The sequence below is a fragment of the Lagopus leucura genome, unplaced genomic scaffold, assembly GCF_019238085.1.
Source record: "Lagopus leucura isolate 7727_CA_CO unplaced genomic scaffold, USGS_WTPT01 Super-Scaffold_739, whole genome shotgun sequence".
Lineage (NCBI taxonomy): Eukaryota > Metazoa > Chordata > Aves > Galliformes > Phasianidae > Lagopus > Lagopus leucura.
In genome coordinates, this window is record NW_024962255.1 from 20949653 (window position 1) to 20972574 (window position 22922).

A 22922-nucleotide genomic window follows, 5' to 3' on the forward strand; every position below is an offset into this window, starting at 1 on the left:
GTTGTTGCTGTACTTTCCATCACATTATAGTGTTACATATAGTGTTACAGATAGTCATACAGGTTCTTCAACTCTACTTTTTAGTTATGCTGCACTTTTATCCTTCTCATACAAACACATTGATAACCCATCTGCTACCTCACAGAACTGTGGGGGTTGGAAGGGGCGTCAAGAGATCATTGAGACAAACTCCCTGCTAAAAAAAGTTTCCCTGCAATAGGTCACATCCATAGGTGTCCAAAATGGGTCTTGCATATACTTACAGGAAAAGACTCCACAGCCTCTATGGGTGGCCTCTTCTAATGCTCTATCATCCTTACTGTAAAGTTGTTCTTCATGTTCATCTGGAATTTCCTCTGTTCAAGTTTTAGGCCATTTCTATTTCTTCTTGTCCTATCAAATTAAATACCTCATTAAATACCTGTGCTTTTTCTGGTTTAATACTAGATGGCTGGAAGCAGGCATCTTTATACTGGTAAATATTTAAATGGAAGAGATTAAGACTGGTATCAAAATTTGCATGATTTCGCTTACTAAGAAAATGCTGTGTCAAGTAACAGGGTAACTTTGTTTGATTTTAAAAGTTAAAATTCAATATCAGTTTTACCTATGAACGTATGTTCATAACTTACAGTATATATGGCTTATAATATGTGGGAAGCCCGTGAATTAATGCTGTAAGAGCTCAGAATTGTGAGGAAAACAAGAAACATTTGAAAAAGAAGGCAATTAATTTTTTTTCTCTACAGGATGCAACAAATATCATAAAGAAAAAGAAAAATCAGCTGTAATTCTCAAGTGTTATTGTACCAAATGTGTACTGTAACTGTAATCATTCAAGTATGAAACCCAGAGATTTTAGCCCTGCTATCAGTACAAATCACAATGCAACCTCAGCTGTGGAGTTGCAAGTAATTACTCTTGTTACTTGTATACAAAATCTACAGCATAATGGAAAAGAAAAATAACAAAAACATCTCATTTTCCTTTCCTCACACAGCTTGAATGATTGTCTAATGAAGGATTTGTGACAATTTGGGGGACCTCTCTAAATGCAGCTTCTAAATTCTGTTTGATGCTGAGGAATCTCTATATATAGCTGTGTCAGGTTGAAAATACTTGCTTCCACAAGAGGTGACGGGAGAAATTTTTGCTCCTGGCACATGATCAAGAAAGAATTGGTGATCTACTCAAATGGAATCATTCGAAGCATGCAGATGCTAACAGGTAGGCAAACTTGGTTTGTGGACGAGGTAAGGAAGTAATATATAGGTGATGAACCATCTGTTCTACACGAACTTAATTGCCTGATTATGGAGCTGTCTAGGAAGACATGAGGCTGGAAGAAGTGTCTCTTGCTTGGTGTTGTACATTATGTATAACTAGTAGTATTACAGGGGCAGCTGGCCATGTAAGACTTTAATGTGTTTATGGAGTGGAAAAACAGGAATGTCAATATGTTTCTTGTAGATCTTTGCTTAACATCTATCCCAAAAACCTTAAAATCAAAGCTATTGCTTATTTATTCCTGCTGTGAACTAACTCTAGGTCCAGTGTGCCCCAAGTTTAAACAAATCTATGTGAAAGAACTCAGGAAAGCCCCTTGCTCAGCCAGACTGGTGCTGGGTAACCAGGAGAGGAGTCAGCGGTGCTGCAGAGCTGGAGCAGCAGGGGATTGCGTACAGAGGGCCGCTTCTTGCAACTGGTCGGTCGCTTGTCTGCCCTGCGCCGGGGGGTTTGGGCTACTTGTAGCCCACTCCTGATGAAGTAACGGCGGCCGCACGGAGGTTAAGTGGCCTTTCTGCCCTCAGTGTTCTTGCGTCGCCCGTCTCTCCTTGGCAGGGGGCAGCTCGAGGATGTCGCGGCCGTCCTCCGCGCCTGGGCGTCTGCCTGGCTGCGGGCACAGTGAGCCCGTCACCGCTGCTGTACCCCCGCGAGGTGAGGGATCTCCCCGGGAATCTGCGGCGCGCTGCCTGTAACCCGACTCACAGCGCGGAGTCTCCGCTGCGCGCGGGCTGAGACACGCGAGCCGCGGCCGCTAAGCGCCGACGGTGCTACGAGCGGGCGGCTCCTGAATGTGGCAGGGCACCGGCAGCTTCCCCCCGGGCAGCGGGGGCTGAACTCCGGGCGAAAAGAGCCGCGCGCTCCCACCCCCTCCCAGCTCCGCTCCTTTCGGCGTGCCTCCTCCTCTGGTCACCGGACTGATGAATTAATCATGATGTGGCTGCTGTTAATGCATTTATGCGGAGCGGGCTGTGCCGCCGGATCACGGCGTAGCGGGGTGAGGGAGTGAGGAGAGCTCTGCCAGCCGTGCGGAGTCGAGGCAGCGGCCGCAGCCGCAGCGCTCTCCATGGCTCCGGAGGAGGTAATGGGAGCCGGGACTCGCCCCCTCTTTCTCCGGCGTTCGGGGAAGGGGCAGGGCTGCGGGTGGGGGCGCGGTGCTGGCCGGGAGGGAGCAGAAAGCGTGCGGTACCGCGGAGAACGTTTCCCCCGCTATGTAGCGCTCTGTCGGCGCAACTGCGGGAGCCGGGCTCACTTTTGTCGCTGCTGATGCTGTCAAAAAACGCTGTGGCTTCAGCGGTAATGACGCGGAGCTCCCTCCCTCCGGCAGCCCGCCGGGTCACCGCTCCGAGCGAGACGTTAACCGCTGGTAATCCATTAGCTTCGTGCTCCCCGCTTGCGCGAGAGTGATGAAGACTCGCTAATTAATTTACATGCGAGGAAATTATCTCCGAGCGAAGGAGAAATACCCCCTTGCACCTGCTCCGTCGAGACTTGCCATCTGAATCTGGAGGAGAGCTATAAATCATGTAAAGTGTTGGCGGTGGAGTCGGCTTCTGAGAGCTGTAGGATTATGTATCCAAATGCTGAATTTATATTTCCCACTAGGAAAAGACTGACGCTCAGGTCAGATAAAAGCTACTTCATTTCATTTAAAGCCAAACTGTACTTGTTTATTGTAATTCTAAGGTGGATTTTCCTTTGGAAAGTACTGTCAGAACGTGTAATGATTTACACATTACAGCCTGAGATCTCTGGCAGACTTTGGAAGTGGCTGGCAGTGTGAGGATGATGCTTTAGATTATTTTTGCTTTACATGGGTAGACTTAGAATAGCTAGGCTGCTATGCTTTACTTTTAGCTTATGGTTTGTACAAAATTCTGGCATGCAGAAGGAAGAAAACTTGGACTGGGGAGACCACAACTTACATTGAGAGTGCTGACTTTCTCAACTACAGCAGCCAAAATCTGTGTGATGTCTGCTTTGATTATTTCCATCCTTTGAGAAAACGGTTAAAACGTGATAAGCTGCTTCCAAGAGTTCTGCTTACTGCCTCTGAGCCAGTACCAGAACAGCTCTTGGCACTTGTCTGTTAGAGGAGCTGAATTGAGGAGAACTACTGTTCAGTAGGAATCTTGGTGTTAAGCATACTTATTGTTGAGGCAAGTGTTTCTTTTGTAAATCAGAATATGGGGTTTTCAGAGTGGTGAGATCATGATTTCATATTGCAAGATTTATTAATAATTTAGTTTCATGGCACAAGTGAATTTTGCAATGTTCTGATAGTTTTGTTGCTGGGAAAACTAGACTGAGGCTTTGTAATTTCTGAGCTAGTTTAAATTGGGGTTAATTACTTTGATAGCATATTTTTGATAAAAACATTTGCTATTTACAGTATTGTGTTCTATTGTTCTGTAAGAGTACTGCTTTCTAATTAAAAAAATACTACATGTTGTCAGTGGAGGCTGTAGATTGCACTAAGTCATGTCATCAGAGCGAGGGTAGGAGGTGGCACATGTGATTTGCCAATTTCATCAGTTGTAGCCTTATTGTAGAAGAGTGTAAAGGCATGTGGGAGAAAGAGCTTAACTAAGAAGATAACCTATTACTAACCCAGAAATCTAAGAGATAAGACAGAACATATGAGCTAAGCTAACTGCATATTTTGAAAACTAGGCTGTTTGCAGTTGTCCTGCTATGCTTTAGAGCTATAGAATAAGGGAACAAAAAATAAGTACAAGTTTAGGAGAGTAGTGAGAGAGGAATATGGACTCTTGCTGTCAATTCCATTTACTCCAGTACTGCATGCTGTTATTGAACTAAGTTGCACATATCACTTTATATCATTTAAGGTGGAATTCTCTGTCCAGTCTATAACAAAGCAAGCAAAAAAGATTCTGTTGATGATGATGCTAGAAATCAAATGACAGACAGTAAAAGTGGAGTTCACTGGCTTTATTCTTGAACTTGAAACAAGAGTGCAATCTGTTTTCTTTTCTAATTTTTCTAACTGGAGATGATGTTGTGATCTCCTTAAAGCATAGAAAGTGCTGCTCATTTACTGGTCTGAGATATAACTGAAATAAAAATATCTTTGCTCTGTTTAATTGGCCACACTGCTTTGGCTCTTAGTTTACACATGGATAATGCCAAAGTTCTGAAAAAACTAGGGGTTTGAACAACTTCTGTCATTGCTTAAGTTCCAGTCTTGCATAAATTTGAGGCAAAATTTATGTTGAGCTACGCAAGTGTGGTTCAAGTTACAATGTACACAGTGTCATGACTATGTTTGATACAATGCGTTGTGGGTATGGGCAGTTCAGTGACCAGACTTGCTTGCCTTTTCTACATCTGCAACAGGTTGAGCATGTTTTTCTGCCATGGAAATGCTGCACACTTATTTATGGATGTAAGCGGAGCAGAGGTTGCTGACTGTAGCCCTGCTTGATATTCTCTTAATGGTATCCAAATAACTTTTTGGCAACTGGTCCATACCTACAGTCATGTGAATACGTTCTGTAGCTATTTTTGGATGACACACTGCTCTTGTCATAAGAAAATTTCTGAGTGAGTCATTCAATGATTACCACTGAATTGTGTATATTGTGCAGGGGGACAGTTAGCTGTATGTCTTAACAGAAATTTATGTGAAGTGTCCAGGTAGTAACTTCAGTACAAAAAGGATGCTGCCAGAATTGTAGGCTTAAATGCGTGGAGTACAATCAAATTCTATTTTTGGGTATTCATATAGTAAGCAGAAAGCTAGCACGGATGACAAATATTTAATGAAGGCTGAAAGGGGCAGTATCATTTCAGTATGTTTACAATGCACTGCTCTGTTCAGTTGCTGATTAAATCTTTTGATCTCAAGGACAGCTTTAGTTATCCACTTTGATATAATATTCTATAAAAATATGCAAGGTAGTGGGGAAGGATGTTAAGTCTTATGACTGTTTTCTCTTAAATATCAAAAGTTAATTCTAGCCATGTCATAGCCCCAGTTGAACTTTACTGGGAAGTGTGGGAAGGAACAATACTGGGAAGTGGGGTAGCAAAATAGGGAGCAGTTCTTCATTGTAGCAATTCAAGGCTGCAGAAGAGGCTTTTCTGTTTGGAAACAATCTTATCCAATCCCAGTCATAAACTGACTACAGTCTCCCTTAGAACTAGTTAAGTACTTTGCCCTGTTGCTCTTTCTGGAAAAAAGTTTCAAAAACCTTTTTCTCAATGTTTAGAAGTTTCTTTTAACTTCCAGCCTAAATACATTCTTTGATTCCTAATTTGCACCATCTCTATATTGTTATTTAAGGACAACTCCTTGGCGTGTAGCCTTCAATAAATTATAAACATTGATCATGTGCCTTTCACAGCTTTTATGTGCTAAGATCAAAGAAGTCTGAACAAGCTCCTGTTAGTCTGTTGAGTAAAAGTGGAAAGGAATACTTAGAGCCTGGTAACTTGGTTCTCCTGAATTTAGAACGTATCTTACCTGCATTTAACACTGTACTTCTGAAGTGTTTCCTAAAAGTTTTAAATGATATTGCTAATGCTAACCTTGGTGAACTGAAAATACTGAAACAGATATTGGTGAAGACACAGTTTGTTCTACAGGCATGTACCAAGTCTTGCAGTAGAGATGCAACTTCTCTTTTCCTGTTGTTCTGAAATGATTATATAATGTGTAATCATAGAAATTCTGTTGTTTGTGCTTATGTGACTTTGAAGACTTTCTATATGTTTTCCCATTTCCAATGCACTGATCCCAAAGGTTCTCCAATGTCTACTGTTGGATGGTGAGAGCCTCTTGTTTTTATACTAATGCCTCTACTTTTAGCCAAGTTCACAAAGGAGCACGTGATATAAAATCAGTCTGAACAACGGTTTTAAACTTTTATTCGTTATGTCACCTATAATCAGTTTTGTATCTACTTTTATACCTACTCATTTTTGTTATACCTTTGTCATTTTTAACTCAATTAATACTTGCTGTGTGCTGCTGTATCAATTTTTTTGCTGAAATTTGGAGAGATTGAACTTTAGGTTTCCTTCGATTTAATATTTTCTTTTGAAAGTTAACTCATTCATTTCAGACTGGTGTATCTTTTTACAACTATGTTGAAATTATCCTGTGGTTTGTATTGTTGTTTTTTTTTTTTTCTTAATGGTTCTCTTTATTGTTGATTACCTTTTAAATAAAAAATTTCCATGCTTTGAAGGATACATTCCATCCATACAGGATAACAATTGTCTAGGTTTCTTTCTCTCATCACACTTAAGCAGAACATTGTGTACTTGCCAGTCTAATCTCTGCTCTGATCTAGTTCACCATTCTAGATCTACTCACCGCTTTAAAAGTGCAGAACCCTACAGATTTCTGCTGGTGTTACAAAGGTTCTTTGTAAATTCCTACCTTGCATATAATCTAAATGGCTCAAAAAACCCTATGGGCTTGATGTGGAAATCTTGACATATGAAGATTTGAAATTTATTGTGAAATTGGGTTGAATTAATCAGGCAGTGGCTGAAGTTCACAAAGATGAAGTGACTTTTCATTCAGCTTAATGAATAGTATACTTCAAGTTTGAAGAATTCAAGGGTTTTTAAGCATACACTTGATGCAAGTGGTGAGAAAAATTGCATGTGTATTCCCCGTTTCCTCTTGTTATGCCACGCTCATCTCCTCTGCCAGCAGATGAGATAGTGGAATACCCTCATTGTAAGTGAAGCTTAACATTTCTAGGGTTATATTCAGCACATCATTTAGTCTTGGTCTATAGTCAAGCTGTTTTGCCTCAGGAAAACTGATTCAATGTTGCTTGAATAGAGAGTTTTCTGTTGGCTTATGAAGTCACTAGTACATCCACTTCTGGCTAAAAAAGCTGCATTTTCTTGGTGTGTGTATGCACAAAAGAGTGAGGAAAAGGAACCTCTTCATCAACTGAAGGTTTTCTGTTTACAGAACATTGCAAACAATTATGCTTAAAATATTGAAGCTGCTTTTTTTTCTTCCCCCTTCCCCCCCTCCCCCCTTGAAATGAAAACAGTGTTCTAGGGAAACTCTGAGCTAGCAATACTTCAGCCTAAATACCTTGATATTGATTTCAAGAAACAATCTTGGCTTTTCAGTTTCATTCTTAATTCACATTTTTGTGGGAACTCACATTAGAAGAATGCCTCTAGAGCTGGAGACATGGCTTTTGGCTTCTAAGTTGAAATGGATAATTAGGAATGAAAGAGGGGCACCTTTACAGACTTGCAACTCTAGCCTTTAACTCAGTTTCCAAAATCAATATAGATGCCTATGCGTCATTTGAATTTCAAAACAACTGTTTTTTTTTTTTCTTGTCGGTGTTCCATGTTAACTCTGTACATTTACTTAACTTGGAAAGGCAAGAGTAAGTCCTTTTCACTAATTCAATGAAGGGGGAAGTTCCAGCTATTAGGTAAAATGTTGCATGTTACCTACAGAACAGTGCAGAAAATAGTTTCATGCTTTTTCCCCACTTCTGTACTTTTGAGTACTAAACAACCATTTTGTGTATTACATTTAAGTCTCTTGAAGTAAAATAATCTCTTTTTCTTTACATGCCTTTAAAGATGGTGAAAAGAATGCTCACCTAGACTTTGTCTAAACTGCAAAAGAAAGACCTGTTTTTTGCAAAGATCAATTATAAAAAATGTATTATAAGAATATATTTATTTATGATGGGATCTTAGTGGATATCTGAAAGCCCCAAAGCAAGATAAAAGAGAGGTGTATTGTCTTGATAGATTATAAATATCACTTTATAGATTGTTTTTGATAGGTGAATGGATAAAGTAATCTAAATATTGAGCATAAATTTAATTGTTTCTAGATGCAGAAAAACTGGACTGGTTCTCTTGTTATAATTTTGCATTTGTGTTGTTCTTACTGCATAAAAAACTCATTATAGACGTAATGATCTTCAATACGTCTTCTGAAGCAGGTTGATGTTACTTCTGCAAATGAACAGTATTGGGACAATATATTTTAGATCAGGAAATCAGATAGAAGTTTGAATTTTGATATAAACTTGTTTAAAGTGTTCACAGGACACAGAAAATGCTGCAATCCTCAGAATCTGAATTCAATTCTTACAATATGTGCTCTAATTTTCAAGGAACAAAGACACAGAGTTTCATTCTGAAAACTTGACTAACGTCATGTCTCTTTGATAATGGAGTCAGATGTAGTTTTCCCTGAATTTATCTGTTGACTGATACAAAGAAGAATTTTTAAAGATTCATTCAGAATAGAATGAATATTTCTGAACACTATATAGAGTAGACAGACATTATTAAATGAAAGACAGCAAACCCTGGTAAACAGTAGTTTGTAACATAAAATAAATTTTTGCTGAAACTTGAGAATTAGATATTGATAGCTTCTTGATAGTCTGATTCTTTAAGCCATACACTAATATTGTAATAAAATGTTTTGTCTTGTGATCTTATCACACCTGAAGAAAATAGACAATTTTCACTATAAAGAGATCTTGTGTTAGAGTACCCTCACATTAATTCCAACATCGCCATGCTTCTCATTGTATCATTAATAAAGGAAGTCGCTGTCAGGTTTAAGATGGAAAATCATTTGGAGTTGTCAGCTTTGACACTTTCTAGTGATAAATTCCTAAGATAAATTATGAAAATAAGCAATTAATTTTTTTTCCTGAAGTTGCAAGTTAGACATCTTTTAGATCTAATCCCCAAATGTTAGGTTCTATTAGTCTGAGTGATTTCATTGTACTTCCTTTGTACCACCGATTACGTTTAGTTTATTCTGTAAATGAATAGCTAAATTTAGTTAGGTGTCTTTTTTTAATCTGTTTACTTAATTTACAGAGTTCTATTTTACAGTTTTGATTTCATTCACTTTTTTTTAATGTTGAGTCTTTCATGGCAATAGCTATGGCCATTTTTGCATCACTGACATTCTGGCTGTGATGTTTTGGATCCCTTTGTATCATAGATTAATAAAATATCTCTAGAATGTATACATTTTGTTGTACTTGAGATTTCTAAGATCAAAGTCTGACGTGTGCACTGGAGAATGAAGAAAAGGGAAAGCCTTGTTATTTTCATACTCTACTGAATTCTAACATAATCTCCAAAACTCTGGATCCTAAAGATCCATACCTGAACACTCCAAAATAAAAGAAAATAAAAATAAAAATAATTCTTGAGAGATTTGGCCTATGTAGTAAGTTAGCTGAGTGCTTTGTTGTTTTTACCCGTCCTTTACTTTTCCCTCAACAAAAATTATGGAAGTTGAATAGATTTATTGGCTGCCTGGCTTTTTGTGTTTATCCTTTATTTCCCATATCCTGGGAACTTAAATACTACTAGTAATAGAATGTGGAAACTTTGAATTTAAGTTTATCTTGAAAAGGGGTCTGTTATCATAATCACATGTGACTTTTTAGATAACCGAGATACTGTAAATAGTCACTATAGAGTTGTTCTTCTAAAGTCAGATGATCAGATACTAAGGAAAGAGTACTGTAACTCTTCTGTTTTGAATTCCCACATAATCATATGCACAGAATGGTGTGCTGCAATACTCCAAGGAATTATTCTAGTTTACTTCTCTAATGAAGCAGCTTCTTTAATCAAACAGAAGTCAGTAGGAATGCACAAGCATCTAAGTATATACTTCTCACTGGGAGATATTTGAATTTGTCCTAGCTTGCACTAGAAGGAAATGCTGTTAGAGTGCACTATTTTTTTTTTTTTCCTTCTGTAAAAACTCTAACATTCAGTGTATAACATTTCCATTAAGCAGTTAATGTTTTATATATTGATTAGGACCAATTCAGGATACTGCTCAGCCGATCTAGAATAAAAAGTGTACCTTTTAACATGTTATTTCTGTACAAGCTGGTCATGCTACTTTACATTTAGATAAAGAAATAAGGGCTGCTCTTTTGTTGCTAATAGAAATTTTGTGACGAAAATGTATTCTAATTTCTGAAATTGATACAACAATTTTGCTATGCTTTCACTTGTGAGGAAGAGAATAACTGTCATGTTCTTAAATTGCACTTAGATGTTTTGGTGAAGATAATTTTTCATTTATCTATAAAAGATTCCTCAACAAGAAAAAAGAACACTAGGATTACAGAATAAAACATGTAACTGTTCGTGTTGAAATACTACATCATCTTGCTATTTCGTAGTATCAGAGAATTATCATTCAGGTTGGAAAAAACCTTCATCAAGTGTCAGTGTGACCTGCCAAGTCCCATCACTAAACTCTGTTCCACAGTGCCACATCTATGTGTTTCTTAATAGCTCCCATGGAAGTATTTATGGGGACTCCTTCACGTTCCTGAACAGCCAATTCTAGTGCTTGACCACCCTTTTATGGAGATTAACTTCCTTTCATGAAAAAAGTTCTTTCTGACAGAAATGCTCATTCAGACTCCTAACCAAATTCAAGGGAGTTCCCAGGGATCCTTATTGTAAGGCAGGGCTGTCACAAATTTGTCATGCTCCTCCTTTTTCGTTTTAACAAGTAGCTTGGGGAAAACGTCTTTCTCCTCCTCCAAATTATCTAAGAATTATCTACGTTTCTAAGTGAAACATTTCTTGTACTACTGAATCTACAGAATTCCACGGAGTGAGAAATTTACATTCTGTTTGGCTCAGTATCCAAGTATCAAATAACTCCATCTGTAGTTCTTAATACCTAACATACTAATTTTGATATTGAGTAAAAATTTTCATACATTTCTGTTTAATGTGTGTATCGTATGGAATAGCTCTGAAAAATAAATTTTGAATATTAAAATCCAATGTGCAAAGCCATAAGAAAATTCTTTGCCTCTCTTTTTATTTAATGTCAAGGAAATTAAATTAGGGAGGCTCCATGAGATGGGAACACTTGCCAGTTGTTTTCTTCTGAAACAACTGGACAATTCTTTCTAGAGTTCACTTAGTGTTACTCAAATAGGTATCGCAGACAAAGGCCCTATCCACCTCTTTGTTTACAGATAAGGCTTTTTTTCCTTAGTATATAATGCCAAAAGTTACAATGCTTCTATTACATTTTTAGAAGGCATCTTATGTGTTGATGAAAGAGCAAAATTCAGTATAACTGTTTTATTTTTAAGTTAGTTTTTACATTTCTTTTAATTTCTAATTTCTTGCTCATTTGACTTGTTTGTTGTTCAGTGTATTCAATACATAGTTGCAAGCTTCCTTTTACATAGTCTGTTTTCAGACTTTTTTCTTTTAAATCTATTTGTGGTTCTCTTGATGTATATCTACAATTTTTGTTGTCTTTCTGGGTTTTTTAATCTATTTTTTATTTATCTTTTCCCCTTCTATTAATTTGCAGCCATTTTAAATAAATTCTTGGTTTAGTTGTTTCTGAGACTAGTGTAAGAAATATCTGCTAATGCCTGAAATTCTTGCTGTTTGCTTTTAAATTAATTCTTTTATCTGAATTTTTTTTTCTGAGCACAGTGAATATTTTGTGAAAGACAGCATGCATGCCTTAAGCATCACCTTGCCATTAAATTTTTTAAATTGAAACCTTTATTTTTAGGTTTTAATGCATAGTCTCAGTGTATATGTTGTCTTTCCCCTCTATTTGTCAGAAGGATTACTGTAAGAGGAGACTATTAGCATGGCACACCACAAGATTTTACTAGCTAGATCTTGTCTCTCTACTAACAACCTCTACTTGTTTATTGTATGTGTTGTCTGAATTTATTAACAGTAAGAATAGGATATCACTGAAGGAAAAATTTTTCATAGACCTGAATTGTCACTAACGAATAGTTATATTTTTCATTGCTTGCACCTTTACAGTAAAAAGCAAACTGATCAGTTGATTTAGTGTCTTTCTTGGGTAACTACACTCACAGTGATGAAGAGTAAGTGGACAGATGTGAAAATAGTAAAAGCATTTTAGTATTTAAAACTGTATGATGTTGGAATTCTTCCCCAAAATTCATGATGTCACTATCTTTTGCAGTTAAAATAAAGTCAGCTCTACTTGTAACAGTGCTAACTGAAGCTGATGAGCTACCACCTTTGATTTAAGAAGTAACAAAACATAGGTATGTCACTGTAAAGTGACATTACATGCAGTTAAAGAGTTTTGCTGAATAATTACTAGGAGAAAGGAGGAAAATGTCACAAAGGTGAGAATTGGCCAAATATTCATAATCTTGCATGAACAACTACTTAGTGTGTATTCAAACACTGCTTTTGAAGTCTTTAAATGGAATGCTGGGAAATGGCAGTAAACTCAGAACAGAAAACAATTATCTGTTTATGTTTCACTGTGTAAGGAAAACTGAAATTTAGACTCTGTAAATAAGGAAGATTGCATCAGATACTGAGTTCCATCATCTGTTTCCTTATTCTGAAGAGATCTCAAGAGCACTGTAATTTTATGTAGCTGTTTATGTCAGTTGTTGTTAAGTCAATCTCACCTTTAGCAAGTACTGACTCTCTTCCTGCTAAAATGATAACGATAAGAATGGAAGAAACTACTTCATCACACTGTGAAAAATTTCCCCTCTTATCTGAGTAATTGTTCCTATGAGATCTCTAGAATCTAGACTTCAATTTTCTCACGTATTATTTATATTTTTTAGAGCATGAGGAGCACATTAGTCTGTTGGGGAAGCAGTTATTTAAATCTCCTCAGTGCAGTCTAACATACTTTTGAAAGACTTATATCAACTTGTACTGAAATGTGAGAGAACCCAGCTGAGGTACTGAGTGAGGAAAGGGCTGAGCATTTCTTGCATATGACTTGTTAGGCAACTGTTCAATAGCAAGAACTGTGATCACCCATAAAACCTTTGTCATGTTGTAACTGGGAAGAGATTAATTAGATTTCTTACTATGTTGTTTTATGAACTTTGAAGCTATGGTAATAAGTAATTTTATCTAGACTGGCCTAAAAATATGAGAGTCTGTAACCTACAGCATAGATGATAATGTAGATCTACTGAAGGTGTCATTTCCTGTGCTATTTTGATTTATTGTACACAGGCATAATTAAAACTAGTTATGGAACTAGCATTTCATGTCTTAACACAAAGATCCCTTTTTCTATTCCTGCACAATTCTTAAGAGAGTTTGTTCTTTGGGATCATGTTGTATGTATTCTCAGAGCATAGATATTGGGTAGTTTGGAGTAATTTTTTTGTTTAATAGTGTTAAAACTACCTTGGATCTTAGTTAGTTCCTTAAAATGATTTGTAAACGCTTCTTTCAAATTATAGGCTCACACAGAAATTCAGCTTGGAAGAGACCTCCAGAGGTCATCTTGGTCCAAAACTGTGCTCAAAACAGGATCAGCATTGAAGAAATACCAGGCTACTCAGGGTTTTTCCAGTATGATCTTGAATATATCCAAGGATGGAGACCATACCACCACTATGACCAATCTGTTTCAGTACTTGACTGTGTCAAAAGCTTTCCTATTTCAGTTTACATCTGTTTTCTAGTGCCCTCTCACCAACCAATACTGCAAGGAACCTGTATCTATTGTTATGTCCTCCTGTAGAAAAGCTCCTTCATTGTTAATAGGATTACAGAAGACTATTACATTAAAAATGTTTAAGTACTCCGCCTCACTTTAAAGATTGTCTTCCTTTTTTAGTGATTTTGATGCCGGAACGATATTGGAGGCAACCTATCTTGCCTTCTCTGTAAGAAGGAACTAATTATTCAACAGTATAAAGGTTTTTTTGAAAATTGTCAGTCTTGACAACTTCACCATGCTGAGATTTCTGTATCCAAGGCAGAATTCTGAAAATAAATTATCTCTTTGCTTTAATGGAATAATACCAGTGTCTTAAATCTCTCAGAGGTGAACTGAAGACTGTTTACTTACAGGTTATTTCTGTATTTCTCTAAGTTTATTTGCAAAAGGAAAATTTGAGTAATTACCTCATGCTAGAATCATTTGTAGTCAAGGGCTGTGTTTATGCAATGCTGATCAATCAGAATTTAGAATGTTGAAGCCAACCATCTGGTAATATCTATTTCTGTCAAGTGCTTATACAAACATCCATCCCTCTGTGTGCCATTTAACTTTGGCACCTAATAGAACTAAAATTAGGAGTTCAGTCTTAAACTGAACTATTGATACTACTACTCTTCAAAGTAGTGTAGCTTCAGAGACTGATTCAGCTCTGTAAGGTACAGACACTCTGCACTGATTGCATGAAGTATGCTTGTTTTCATACAAGCTTAAATACTTAAAGAACAACTCTTCAATTTAATTATGGATCCAGTGAGAAGGAAACATTCCTTCTATCTCTATCTAAGTTTGTGTCCAGAATAACTTTCCGCCCTCTGGAACCTAGAACTCGAAGCAGTTTTCAATAGATTGTGCTTCTGGTTATGTTTTTTGGTCTGTCATTTCAAGACTCACTAGAAGACAGGTCAAGTGCTTTTGCCTTTTACCATAATAGGTAGAAGTTTGGTGTGTGACTTTGAGAAGATTTCAATAGAAACCTGTATCATGCAAAGAGGTGATTTTAGCTATCTATCATCGAACATGTCTAAGATGTTGCTGGTGATCAGAATGACTGATCTGGGCTGCATTAAAACAGGAGTGGCCAGCAGGGAGAGGGATGTGATTGTCCTCCCTCTACTCAGCTCATGTGAGACCCCATCTGAAGTGCTGGGACCCCAGGCTTGGACACAGAACAAGAAGGATGTGGAGCTCTTGGAGCTGGTCCAGAGGAGGGCCACTGAGATGCTCAGAGGGTTCCTATGAAGAAAGATTTTGGGAACTGGGCTTGTTTAGCTTGGAGAAGGCTCTAGGGAGACCTCATTTTAGCCCTCCAGTACTTGAAGGGAGCATATAAACAGGAGGGAGAACAACTGTTTACAAGGGTGGATAGAGATAGGACAAGGGGGAGTGGTTTCAAACTGAGACAGGGAGATTTAGGTTAGAGATTTAGATTTATGAGGAGGAAGCGTTTCACTCAGAGGTGGGAACAGGAAGCCCTAGGAAGTTGTAGATGTCCTATCCCTGGAGACATTCACCGCCAGGCTGGATGTGATTCTGGGCAGCCTGGTCTAGTGTTGTTGACTCTGCACATAGCAAGGTGGTTGAAGCTGGCTTATTGTTACGGTCCTTTTCAACCCAAGCAATTCTATGATTCTATGAATGAAAATAGAGAAAAGATGCGAACGCATGTTTTTGTTTGTAAGTCTCAGCCATTCCGGAGTGAAATATTACTGTCTGGACAGTTCATGTTTAAAAATAAAATGTTGCATGTCGGAAGTGACTTGTCCTAAGACAAAGATATGTGTAATAAATACTACCTAGGACTAGCCTTTATCTTGTCCTGGAGATCACTCCTTGACCTGTGAAACAGTCATAGAGAACTAAGCAAACCAATGTAGGAAAAGAGGAAAACTTACTCTGAGATTTTATTTTAGAATTATGAAAGCTAGAAACAAAATCTTTTTTTCAGAAGCAAAATTTCTAATCCTTGATCACTTGGCTAGGAAACTAGCAGATATTAAGAATTATACCCCTGTTATGTCTCTACTCTGTTTTTTGCTTTTTTTCCCTTTGGTAACAAAATTCAAAGAATTTGGTATGCTTGTCATGGTTACCTCCTCTGCTAAATGCTTAAGATAACTCCCAAGGGAGTACAATGTTTTGCCAAATCTTTTATATAAATTTTAAAATAGTAGCTGTAGTATTCCTTACGTTATTTTTTTTTTTTAAGATGTCTTTATGTGTGTTTAGCACACAAAGATGTCTATATGGGCTTCACATTGTCATCACTGATAACAAGAAACGCCTTCCAAAATATTTTTGCAATTGCCAACTGCTTAGGGAAATTATTTATGTATTCTTTCTGTATTAATACTCTTAGTTTAACTGGAAAGATCTAAGTCGTATTTCAGGTATGAAACTCTTGGTTAGTTGGGTCTCTTCTTTGAGATTTAGCCACTTAGAGAGGCATCAGAGTCTGTATCCATGGTGTAGTGATTTGATGAAGCTGCTTTTGAAAATAATTTTTTTTCAACTTTCCAAAGAGAGGAACAGATTTGGTTCAGAATTATTCCTGGTACTATCTGGTCCTCTTTCAGCTCTGAGTTAGAAGGCATTTCTAGTTCAGAGTAAATTTTCTTTGTTCTCTTAATTATAGCCATGGTGACTCTCCATTGGGTAAGGTGCTGTCCAAATGGAGAAGCTTTACCAGGAGATCATTTGTTCATATTTTCATTCAGTAAGTTTTAAAGCTTTGATATCATAGGCATCAGAGGATATTTTTGCTTTTGTTGCAGTAACGTTTACTTGAATAGTTAATGAGTAGATACCATGTTATTGTGACCAGGTCCATTGCCTAATGTTTCCATATGTGTATTTCTTGCATAATGGGAGCTAGAAAAGGCTAAAAACTATCAAAGCAGCTAAAGAAGCTGACTTCCTCCTGAATGTGTTCACTTAAAGCTGGAACTGTATTAAAAAGCAGTTGCACTTCCATTCCTGAGTAGAGTTCTTGGTGTTAAAATTCTTTAAAAAAATAAATTAATTAATTAAAAAAAAAGAAGCCACTAAATACCGATTTTTTCTGTCTGTCTTTGAAAATACTTTTTTTTTTTTTTTTTTTCAAGTGAGCAGAATTGGGTTTACAATTAAATGTAAACGTGGTTTTATTCATGCTTTTTGTTTTGATGCATTTCTGAGAAAACTGTCTCTTACCGTCCCACTTAATTATTGTCATATGTGAAACAAGTCTGTCTGTTAGATTATCCTTTTTGGATTCTGGATACTGATTCAGACAGGAAGTTTTTAACATGTACTAACTGGTAGCAATAGAAAACATATTTATTTAAAGTCATGAAAGGCCAATGCAGGTATGCAGTGTAGCATACAGTATTATAAAACAGCTGTTAGTTGCTGATTTTTTTTTTTTCTTTGCTTGAGCAGCTGGTGATGCTTAAAAACTGCAATGGCACATTGAGAATCATCAGTGTGATAACAAGTCCCACAGTCTGCGCTGAGTGCTAACAGAGACACTGGTAAAGTCTAGGCAGCAATGAAGAGCTCTAGATGTAATCATCACAGGCAGTAATTCCTACTAGTTCTACAAATAAAATAAATATATACTTCCTGTCATGCACCTTCTAGTAGCCTAGACGTAATATTAATGTAATGACAATTTGTGATGGTTTTGAAATTTTTATATTATTATAATATTTTCTATGAGTATCAAAGACTGGAATGAAATAGATATCATTATAATTTTATTGATATTGTTCTATTGCAGAATACTGAACAAAACCTTCATGACTGAACTATGCATACAAAAATAAAAACAACCCACTCTTAAACTGCCAAAAAAAAAAATAAAATCTGCATGTGTTCAAATACAATCAAAAGCTTCAAGTCAGATTTAACTATTTAACTTTAGACTTGAATTCACTGCTTCTTTCCTGAAATAAATTTGTTTCCCAGCTCAAGTTTCTTGACATTTGATGGGTTTTCCCTGCTATATTCGCCAACATGTCAATGTTAATGGGAAATATTCACAGTATGCATCATCAGCTGATAGTCAAATTCATCTCATCCTGGACTGAGGTCACATTAAATAAATCCCTTGTCAAAATACAGGCCATGTAAGACATTAAACTTTCATGTAGATTATAAATATGCAAATAGGGTTTGCTTCCTATAGGGAGGAGAAGACTTCCTGTGTGTGCGCACTAATGAGCTTGCACATATTGTATCTCTCATCCAGGACTCATTGAAGCTAGTGCTGGTGTATTTGCAGCTTGGTGTGAGCACATATAGCCATTCTATGTGTGCCTGCTAATGTGCTAAGATTGTAGCTCTTATGTTAGCTACATATGGGGCTGTTCTGTGTATAAACTATGCCTTTTGCTAGTGCTAGTAGAAGAGAGCAGTTATGGATAAGCTCAGATATAGACTGGGAGTGTAAACACATTCTCTCTCAAACATAACCTTGTCTGAGGGCAACACAAAACCAGTGTTTGAATAACTGCAAGATATTTTAAAAATATCTTCTTTAATGTGCGTTTTATGATTACTGGTTTTAATTTCATTTCTTTTTTCTAGTAGGGCTTTGTGGTTATTGTTTTTTTTTAACTTTTGGAAATGCTCTGAAAATGTTCTGCAGGTGAACAAATACCAGCAATGTCAAGTCCTCAGGGCAGGTACAGAAGAAGGTAACAATCATACAGTGTTTGAAAATGAATTGTAGGTTAAACAATAACTTTCAGGGAAGATTTCTTCAGTGTAATTACATTCAGTTCCTGAGCATTTGAGAGGACGTCTTAGTGCCCATTTAGCATTATCCTAGTTAGTTCACATTGAGCATCTGGCACTTCTTTATAAACAACATATTTAGTCTATTAGTTTTTCATTGAGTCTTCTGGGAGTTAGATGATATAAACAGCTTAGAGCTTCCTGTTTGTTTTTTTTTTCTTTTATTTTTTTAAGGCAATTTTAGGTAGGAAGGAGAATGTGATGCTTTGATATGCTTGTTGTTTGTTTTGTTCCATTTTCTGGTTTTAGTATGTTCTTGCAACCATCTGTTCTTTTTAATTTAGTTTTGTTTTGTTTTTGCCACAGTGTTCTTACTCAGGGTGAAACTGTGCAAAACTGTGTGCTGCTTACATCCTCATAATAAGGTGTTGGCTTTTGCACAGAGACAAGATTCCTTTGTGCCAAAAGCTTTAATGCTCAAAACCTAAAGAAAAGTAAAATTTAATTAATGGCTTTCTTGTGAACTCTTTTTATTGAAAATTAAAAAAAAAAAAAAGTGATTACCAGTATACTGATACTAAATAAGTAACAGTTGATTTTGTAAGAACCTCACAAGCTCTTTGTTCTCTGATACTGAATTTCATGTGAGAGGCTGTTTGACAGCACTGCTCATGGGAGCTCTTCCTGCTTTCCTTTTTCTGGGGCATAGTTTAGGTGGCTCTTCAGACATTTCAGCATAATGCAGCCAGAATAATTTCACTTATGCAATTTAGCTTCTTCCATGTTTTATTTTGCTCATGTGTTTTAACATACATTCCACAGAGGACAGCAGTTACTTTTAACAGAATTTGCTAATTTAAGAAACAATCGCTGGAAGCCAAAACTGTGGCATAATATTAGCTAAAACCTGCTCAGAGAGCAAAAGGCATAGTTATCATTTTTCATGATATTTATTTTTGATTAATCATGCTTTAATTAAGAAGCTAATTAGGTGATTGTGTGTGACATGATGTTCTATAAGTACTAGCTTTATATCCAAATAGAAATCAGATTAGACTAGGAACCCCTGTAATGCAACTGCAAGATGAACTTTAACATTTATCTCAAATGCTCATTAAAAAAAATCAAATATAAGGACTACAAGTTGATCAGACAATGCTTTAAGCTCAAGGGGATCAAAACATATCCATTGCTTTTGTCGTGGAAGTTATTCCTTCTCTCTCTTATCCTGGCAGAAAAACTTGCTGGCTATCCATTAAATGCATGGAAGCAACAGGTTTTCCTCAGCTTCATCTCTTGATAAACATTGTTAAATTTCATGACTTCGAAAGAAGTGCTCAATGGTGTAGGAACAAATAGGAATTAATGATACACTTTTTAAAGGGGACCGTGACCTCTTCTGTTCTCATATGGTCAGATAAATTTCTCCCGATTTCTGAAAGCTGACTTACAGATTAAAGAAAGTCCCAGAGAATTCATTAACCTATTGCTTTTTCTCTTACTCAATATTTTCAGTAACAGTCTGATTTGGATAGAAAGAATTTCATAGAGATGAATACCAGGCATCTAAGTCTAACTAATCTATATCAGAGGGATTCCAAAAAGTAGGTCCTCCTCTTAAAGGCCCATTTACCCTCTATATATCTCTGAATTTGATTTCTGTAATCTTAAAGACAGTCTCTGGATCCCTTCCTTTACCCATTTCAACGCTTCTCCTCTTGAGTTTTCCTTTGAGATGGCAGATGTCTGGGGAAAAGTAACAGCAAGATAATTTGTCTGTGGATGTTTTCTATCATTTTGTTTTCTCATTTTGCTTATTCAGCTAGCAAAGACCTGAGGACTGATTCTCAGCATGAGTGATTATAGGCAGCAAATATTCCACAGCGGAAAATATTTCATTATAGATGCATTCAAAGCCTCAGCCAAGAGGTGAATTTGAAAGAAACTTAAAAATGAAGTGACAGGGTATTTAAACAAAACAAAGTTCACAGTGGAAAAGTAAAATAACAGAATCGGACAGGGAGTTTGTTGCTCCCTTTCAATCCAACTTAATCAAATTGTAATTTGAAACTTTTCCAACTCTTCGGAAGTCTTCAATTCAAAAGTTTTCACATATTTATATATACATGTATGTATTTGACTGTGTCTATATGTTAATTATTTATGTAACTCTACCATGTATTCACTCCAGCCAGTTTAGTAGCTTACTCTTGCATTCTATTAGGACACTTGAAAAAAAGATTTAAAAAAAAAAAAAAAGTTGAAGAATAAGAAAAGAATACTAGTCTTTCAGATGAACTCTTATATATTTCTTCATGAAGGCTTTTTGTTCTTTTGTTTGTCCAGATAATAGATCTTCAGTTTATTGCTGATGGAAAAATTCTATTTAGGTTTTGAAATACAATCAACATAGTTTTTAAAAGTATTGTTTTACTTCAAAAGCAGTTTTGCGCAAATACTGGCAGATCTTTTTCCAGACAGAGATACACTTTATAAGTTACCGTGCACAGAAAAGGTAGTATTAATATTAGAGTCTGAACAGGAGAACTACTTCACCTCCTGCAGGATCCAAATTAAAATCAAGATTGTTCATTAGAAGGTGCACACCACTGTTTCTTAAAAAGGCTACTGTGGCGATTGAAAGGTCTCCAGTACATTCATTTCCTTTTTGAATGTGCCTCTTTGTTGCCAGTGGCATCTATGGATCCCTTTACTTAAGCGGATGAGACAATTCAATAATTAGTCAAGGCTTACTGTTTCCAGTCTGGTCTTTATTATGAAAAGTGTTGAAAGTTCTTTCACTTTTCAGACTTCTTAATGCAGCACTAGGCTGAGCCTTTTAGGTGCCTCTTGCATTTGCAAGCAGCATCTTCTATCGTGTAATTTTTTTAATACTTTAAGAACACTACTATATTTCTTTCACAAAATTGCAAAAGGTAAAATTTTTTTTACAATGGTGTCAAATGACCGTTTTTAAAGGAAGAGATGAATAAAAGGCATAGGTGGATAAGAACAAACGGTTGCAACCAGAAACTAGATATGGATAATGTTTGTTTTACTTAAAGAATTTGAGCATGGCTTACAAATGATCAAAAGTGTGCTCAGCTGTGATACTGTTCCTTGTGAAGTGACTTTTTGCTCTGAGTGGAAAGTGGCCTTTCAGTCACCTCTGGTAGTTCTAATAATGCCTTTGTTATCTGAAGATTTTTCTCAGAAAGGATTCACTTTCAGTATGTATTCCAGATTCTTTTCTACTCAGATGAAAGAACCGGTTCTTATTTAGTAGTAAGATTTGTTTCCCAGCTCAGTCAAGGTTTGTTCTCCCTGCATACAGGGTGCTTAACAAAAAGTGAGATTTCAACTGTTGGAAAAAAATGGTGTTCTTTTGTTTGTGTTTTTTACTATTTTACAGTGTGTTTTTTAAATTCAAATCTGGGACTACTGGGTCAGGGTGCACAAATGTCAGAGATTTTTGCCTACAAGAGTTGTGAACTAAACATAAAAAGTCAATAGGTAGATTTAAAAACAAACAACAACAACAACAACAAAAAAAAAAAAAAAAAAAAAAAAACCACAAAACAAGGAGATGGGATTAACCTGAAGAAACAAATAAGATAGTAGATACTACTTTAGCTGAGAATTAACTGATTCTTGGAGGCTATATAACAAAGAATTTAAAATGGAGTAATGGGGTAATGAGATAACTTTGCAGATATTTTCTGTGAGCTTTTGGGTGCCAAAGGGCACAGGAGCAAACTTCAGCCTTCCTGCGTATGAAGAAATAGGCAACAGAAAAGATGTACAACTGAGTGATGATAAATTAAAAATGGCAGCAGGCAAGGGTAAAGTTATGAAGCACAGAGCACTGTTTCAGAGTTTATAAAAAAAGTGTGTGTGTTAATCTGGCACAGTATTTTCTGCTATCTTTAAACTGCAGCAACTGCAGAATCCAAATGTTATATTTAAAGATCAGAGCTTTCTGAAAATACATCTGATTCTTTCTGTCCTTTTGTGTCAGGTTGTTGAAATTTTCACTGTGAATGGCTACTGCCATGCTTAATTAGCAACCAGATCATAAGCGAAAGTGCTTCTTCACCAACTGCAACCAGCAGGTATTGACAAGAAAGCTATGTAAACTCTGCAAATGACTGCCAGCATGCATTAAACAGCAGAAAAATATATTCACTTCAATGTCCCTCAGGCATTTAGCTCTATGTATTACACAGCAGCTTTTACTGGAAATGGGAGCATTGAGCTTGTGAACCTGCAAAAATCTATACATAATGCTTCAGCTGTTTGAAAGACTCCCTATTTTTATTGGTAGAGTTTTTGTCAATATTTAACTCCATGGGTCTGATTTTTTTTTTTTTTTTTTTTTTTTTTTTTTTTT

The 22922-nt window shown here is 36.6% G+C and overlaps 1 protein-coding gene across 2 annotated transcripts in view; it reads left to right on the plus strand.

Annotated features, from left to right (window-relative positions):
• The first annotated feature begins 2299 nt into the window (after positions 1-2299).
• Positions 2300-22922, plus strand: part of LOC122175502 (heparan sulfate glucosamine 3-O-sulfotransferase 1-like) — a 39647-nt gene continuing 19024 nt past the window's right edge. The window contains exon 1 of one of the 2 annotated variants that reach the window (XM_042863231.1): positions 2300-2365. The gene's annotated coding sequence lies outside the window, so the exon portion shown is untranslated. Of the gene's footprint in view, positions 2366-2829; positions 2908-22922 lie in introns of those variants that run through there. The other variant, XM_042863230.1, reaches the window with a different exon arrangement.